The 6,435-nt window shown below is 48.4% G+C and overlaps 1 pseudogene; it reads left to right on the forward strand.

The window, feature by feature from the left end:
* Positions 1 to 2,005: 2,005 nt before the first annotated feature.
* Positions 2,006 to 4,410, forward strand: LOC134425972 (cTAGE family member 2-like; annotated as a pseudogene).
* Positions 4,411 to 6,435: the final 2,025 nt, after the last annotated feature.

Genomic DNA, 6,435 nt, shown 5'->3' on the forward strand with positions numbered 1-6,435 from the left:
TGTCTGCCCATTCCCCCACGGTCTCTGGGCAGGGATGGCCTCAGTGGGGGCTGCTGACATTCTCAGCAACTTGGAAGCTGCTGCTGAATTTTCCTGCTCCACAGGCTTGTTCAGCCTTCAGCTCATCAGTGCAGCAATTCAGTGTCCCAAGGTTCATTAACATTCAGAACAGCTGAACGAGCCAAGCCTCTGGGAATCATTTTATTTTAATTTTCCAATAATTTTTGGTTAATTAGACAGATTTCATAAGTGTATTCAAACTGAATCTATTCTATTTAAAAAGACAGCAAGAATAGATTTTTCAGGTCCTGTTTAGGTTTTTTTCCCCTGTTAATAAATTGATAAGTGCAATCTCCAAATGACACTGAAACCAACTACCTCCTCATGCAGTTTGAATAGATATAAAAATCAGCCTGTCTGTTTTCCTTCATCCCTCCTTTGCCAGGCTTTTTCTGGGACAAGGGAGCTCTGCTCTGTCTATGGAAGGAGGTCCAAGTTCCACCACTGGAGTGGGAATCACAACTCATCATGTTTGTGTCCTTTTGGGATCAGGAACTGGTGAGACTCAGAGGCACAGAAAGTTTCTCTTCATGGCCAACAGATCATAGTGGAACAGGACAAAATTTAATATCAATCACACTCTTCCCTGAGCTATGTACAACACCCCAGCAGTATCTGATGAGTCCACCATCCACAAGTGATTTCCATACCAGAATTATTTATACAAACATGGTTCTATGATTGATGTAAACACAATTAAGTTCTTCTATCAGGATGCTCACCTAGATTGGGTGCAGAGCAGCTCAAACAATTCCCGATTTGCAAAGCTGTCAGGGGTGGATGGAGAAAGGGAGGTCAGGCTGCTCTTGGTGTTGAGGAAATGCTGAAACCAGTCTGACTCATTTCATCTCCTCATGTCCTGGCTGATGTCTCCTCTTTCCCCTTCCACCCATTGGCTCTTGTTTCCCCCCAGCCCCCTGTCAAGAGTCTGGCTCTGTGTTCTCCATCCCCTCCTCACTGGCATTGCCAAGCTGGCGTGAGGAGCCCCTCAGGCTTCCCTGCTCCAGGCTGGACAAGCCCAGCTCCCTCAGCCTCTGCTCACAGCCCAAGGGCTCCAGCCCCACCTTGGAGGCCCTTCCCAGACCCTGCTCCAGCTGCCAGACATCTTTCCTGCCCTGGCCAACCCAAAACAGGTCTCAGTGACCAGGATAATCCACGTCCTTGATGTCCTGGTCACACAGCCCTGGCCCCTTGTCCCCATGTCAGGCTCTGGGGTGGATCCTGTGGAACATCCTTTGGTGGAGGCTGTGGCTCCAGGTGGGCCAGGGGAATCCCGGGGGACAGGGACCCTGCTGGGCATGAACAGCATTGGACTTGTTGGGAGAAACTGTGAGGGGGAGCTGGGGCGAAGTGACCAACCCAGTGACCTGACACAGCCCTGCTGGGATGTCACACAGCCTCTCTGTTGTGGGCTTAAGATATCGTGTTATCTGGGAGATCTCGCGATATTACGCCTACCCCTCTCCCTTTACTGTTGCCCTGCCATTCCCCCCTGTTAGAAATTACCCCTGTTGGCAGTTAGCAAAGGCCATTTCACTGTCCACCACATTGGTGTCAGCGTGTCTTGGTCCGTGTGGCAGGGGTGCTGCCACAGAGCCGTGCTCGACCCGGGACACCACACTATAGCCCCTGTAGTGGCGGCAACAAGTGGTGCTGGGAACCCGGGATTGAACCCGGGAGCGGGAATCGCCTGGGCGAGGGAATGGCAACCGGAGCAGCGGGACTGTCTCCGACGGGGAGGACACTCCCGGAGGACCAACAAAAGGGGGAAAATCTCCCATTGGGAGCTCGGCAAAAGAGGAAGGCTCACGCTAGGGACTGGCGGAGGAGGAGGTCTTGCGCCAGAGGACTGACGAAGGAGGAAGGCTCACGCCGGAGAATCGGCGAAGGAGAAGAGCTCTCGCTGCAGCCGACGGAAGAGTAAGGCTCGCGTCATGATTGGCGCATGAGAAAGGCTCACACCAGGCTAGCGAAAGAGGAGGGCTCACGCCGAGGGACCAGTGAGGGAGAGAATGGAGTCACTTTTTAAGGTCATTTTTAAATTATGGGACAGTGTTATGCAGGCTCTTGGGCAGGAGAGGGGAGAGTTGGGGGCCGCCCAGGACTGCTTGCGGGATGGGCCCCATCAGGATGTGGGTGATTATGAGTCCACAGAGGGTGGTAATTTGCAGCCGCGGGAACACCCCCGGGTAGAGAAAAAAAGATCATTTTGGGACGGGCTGCTGGAGGAAGCCCGAGCGGCAGCCGTTGATTCAGAAGTGCCGTGCGGGGCCGTTAGCCCAAGGGCGCGGAGCCCAGCCGATAAGCTGGGACCGCGGAGCGGGGCTGCCATTGATTCGGGCTCCGAGGGAGCCTGGGCGGGGCCTCCGCCCTGCATGCTGCGGAGGGGCCGGCCCCCGAAAAGGGGGGGGGCGCCGCTCTGAGGGGGCCTGGGCGGGGCCTCTGCCCTGCGCGCCCGCGGAGTGGCGAGCCCTTGAAAGGGGAGAACACAGACGCGGCCGCGGCCGCGATCGGCGGAGATACTGGAGGGCTGCAAGTTAACACAGGCATGCGCGGGCACTACAGAGGGAAGGAGCACGGAGGGAAAGCTGACGTTGCTCTGAGTGTGTTCAGTCGGAGACCGCATTACAGCAGGAGGCGGGGCGAGCTTAGAGGCAGAGAGCGGCCCGGGGCTAAGGCAGAAGGAAGGTTCGGGAACCTGGAAGTCACCAGTCAGTTGAGTTCTGGGACTGATTTGGACTCGGACTGGGATGAGTGTTTTCCTAAGCGGTCCGCTGCTGATCCCGATTCTTATTCTGGCTCTTCTGATACAGAGGAAGAGGGAGTGAGGGCACATAAGGGTAGCCACCGCAGTCCTCCTGTTTGGGTCAAGGAACAAACCCCCCTCACGAACTGGAAGAAGAAAAATCGAAGCAGTCGGGAAATGATACCTTGGTAGCTGAAATTCAGGAGAAAGTGGAGTCTTCAGAGAATGAAGAAAATCTATCCATTCACAAATTGATGAGGCCAAGTCCACCCTAAAAGTGTATCAGATTAGTACTGAGAGACTCAAGACATCTGTTCAAGATGCAGTAGATGAAAACAGCCATCTCCAGGAAAGTGAGAAACAGCTTTTACAAGAAGCTGAAGGATGGGGTGAACAATTTAGTGAACTAAATGAAGAAACAAAGATGTTTGAGTCTTCTAAAACAGATGTAGAAGAAGTTTTGAAAAATAGAGAGCCAAATCAAGTCACTGACACAATATATACTGAACATGAAAGACTGGAGTTCAGCAATACAGGAAGATGGTGACACTGAAGACAACCACTGGGACACAGATATAAAGGGGGAAACAGAGAATGGAGAGCACTTAGATGATGAACAAAAATGAACAGTAAAAAAATTGATCTATGCTGCAAAGTTAAATGCTTGTTTAAAGACCATGGAAGCAGAAAGAGACCAAGTGCATTCAAAAGTGTCTGATGAAAATAAAGCTAAAGAAGAACTTATGGAATGCATAGAAACGCTCCAAAGCCAGCAAGCTTCCTTGCAGTCTGAGAATGAATCTTTTGAAAGCGAAGTTCATAAGCTTCAGCAGAAACTTAAAGTAATGAATGACCTTTATCAAGAAAATGAAATGAAACTACACAGGAAGTTGACAGTAGAAGAGAGGGAGAGTCCACAGAAGGAAGAAAAGCTTTCTAAAGTAGATGAAAAAATTATTCATGCTGCTGAAAAACTTAACAGCTACAGAGAGCAAGCAAAGGACCTGGAAGAAGAGCTGGAGAGAACCATTCGTTCTTATGAGAATCAGATTACTTCACATGAGAAAAAAGCTCATGATAATTGGCTGACAGCCCGAGCAGCTGAAACTGCTCCAACTTTATTGGAAGGTCCTTTAAGGCTTTCACCTATGTTTCCAGGTGGAGGAGGAGGAAGAGGATCCAGAGGACCAGCTGCCATGTATGAAGCTGGAAGTGAAAGAGGAGAGCTGGATTCTGATAGATTAACTGATCCCCACAGACCACCATCAGATACTGGATCCCTGTCTCCTCCTTGGGAAAGAGAACACAGGATAATTCTGTCTCCACCAGGTGAGGCTTATGCTGATCCAGCTCATCCAGCTCAAAGACAAGGAAGATTTTTCCCTAATCCTCCAAATACTGGAAGACTTTCTGGACCAGCAAAACTATGAGCTTACAATGTTCAGTCTTTTGATAAAACAGATGGGCAGACATCTTCAGAACATAGTCCAAGAACAGAACCTAATTTTAGTGCTCTTTGCAGATCTGGGATAGTTTGCATGCTTAGCACCGTAAATCTTTCAAATGCAAAATGTAACATGGCTCAGTTTATGCACCCCATTTAGAGTCTGCTTATGTTGACACAAAGAACAGTTTCAGTATGTCATGAGTATCATTTTAATGCCCTTCAGAAATAATACCTGCATGATGGTAGATATTAGAAAAAGTTTGGTTGTTCTGGTGTGTACAGAGCCCTTCAGCTCACCACAAAATGGGAGAGACAAAGCCATATAAATATAAGTGAAAGTCACACAAAGTGGAAAAGGGATAATGGTTTGAACACATATACATTGTAAGACCTCCGTCCTTCCCTGACTGCTGTGTTTTCTTTTTTAAATTGTGAACTCTTAGGGACTGACCCTCAACAAATGAATACCTTGACTAGAATATTAGAGACCAACCCTGTTAGGAACTCTAGATGCTAATGAAATACAGATTATGTAAATATGTATGACTTGTAGTCCTTAAAGGAGAGTCTAAGACTTTATGGGTAATCACTCTCTTTGTTAGCAGATAGAGGTGCACTTTCCTCCTTTGTTTTCCCTGTGGTAGCACAAATCCTTCTCTCTCTTTGTGAAGTAGTCCAGCTGCTGTGGAAAGCCACCTCATGGCTGGTGTCCACCACAATAAAATGCATCATGTGTGAATCAGGCAGAACAAGGAATAGGAAATAAGGGGCCTGGATGCAAACATTTCACAAATCTCAGTGATGTGGAGAAAACAAAGAAACCTGCTGAGTCCACCCTGTAGTGACTTTGTGGATGAAGATGAGCCCTGCCCACCTTTGCTCCTCACAACAGTGGTTCAGTCAAGCACTTGGAGCCCTGACCACCCAATGCTCCCAGCGAGAGCACTTTTAGCTTGACTCAATCAGATTCTTTTCCCAGAGGCACACATGGTCCAGCTGAAGCCATTTAACTCTTTCCACTTGAGCCTGCTGAGCTTAACCTCTCCCACCTGTCAGCCCTGTGCCCATCAGTGAAGTTCCTGGAGGAAAGAAAACAGCCAAGAAGCAGCAAGAGGGTGAAACAACGAATGTTAACTCAAAAAATGTGAATTGTTTGTGATTTCCTGTGGAAAAGCTTCAGACATCTAACCTCAAGCCAGAGGGATTTGTCACCAGGAGCTATAGACTCAGTCTCTTCAAGGAGGGGAGTATCTAGGATGGTGATCAAACTGGTTGGCTGCCACAAGGATGGTGAATAATTGCTTCTGAATGTAAATAGTTACTTCTATATTTTCCTGGTCCAGCGTGTCGGACATATTCTGAACATGCCTGATGGTTCACCCAGGAAGGTTAGGAGGCATTTAGGTACTTCCTTAGACATCTGTGAACTGCCTAGACAGAAGGTAGGGGCCCAAATGCACAAAGTGGGACATGCCCAGGCAGGCAGAGGGTGGACTTGGAGCTCCCAAGTGAACTGATTTCAGGTACTGCTACAGAAGCCACCCAGACTTCTCTCTGAGAGTTCAGCTCTGCAGGGCTGTGCTGTTGCCAGCATTGACACAAAATCAGTAACCTGAACCTCAGTATGGACTCCAGTTTCTTTACTATTCTTGCTGTGAACGTATTGTAGTAAAACTAGACCTCTGAATCAGATGAGTGGAAGAACTAAGAAGATCCACAAGCTAGGACAAGCTAATACCAAGGCTGTCTGAGTAATGGAAGCACTGGGTAAATGCTTGCAGAGTGTTTTACCATTTGCAGTCCATATAAGCTGCAAACAACATGTGTCTAGCATCCAGTTTCCTGAATAGAACAATATATTCCCACTGTCCTTGAAAATCCTTCCAATCCCAGCCAGAGGATCACATGGAAGCTGTTGTAACTCTGACTGTGGGGGAGTATGCAGAAGACATTCACCAGTACCTCCAAGAGACAGAAGTACAGAGACTTTGTACTTGACAGTGAAAAATGAACTAGGAGAGTGGGAAACAGGTAGGAGGCTGGTACTCGCAGGGCGAGGGTACGCAGCCATAAAGAAAGACAGTAAAATCAAATGGTGCCCACTCAAATCAATAAAACCAGACCTTCAGGGAAAAGACTAATGAAATCTGAAAAGCTTATTTTGCAGGACTGGACCCTCAGA

The sequence above is a fragment of the Melospiza melodia genome, chromosome 17 (genome assembly GCF_035770615.1).
Source record: "Melospiza melodia melodia isolate bMelMel2 chromosome 17, bMelMel2.pri, whole genome shotgun sequence".
Classification (NCBI taxonomy): domain Eukaryota; kingdom Metazoa; phylum Chordata; class Aves; order Passeriformes; family Passerellidae; genus Melospiza; species Melospiza melodia.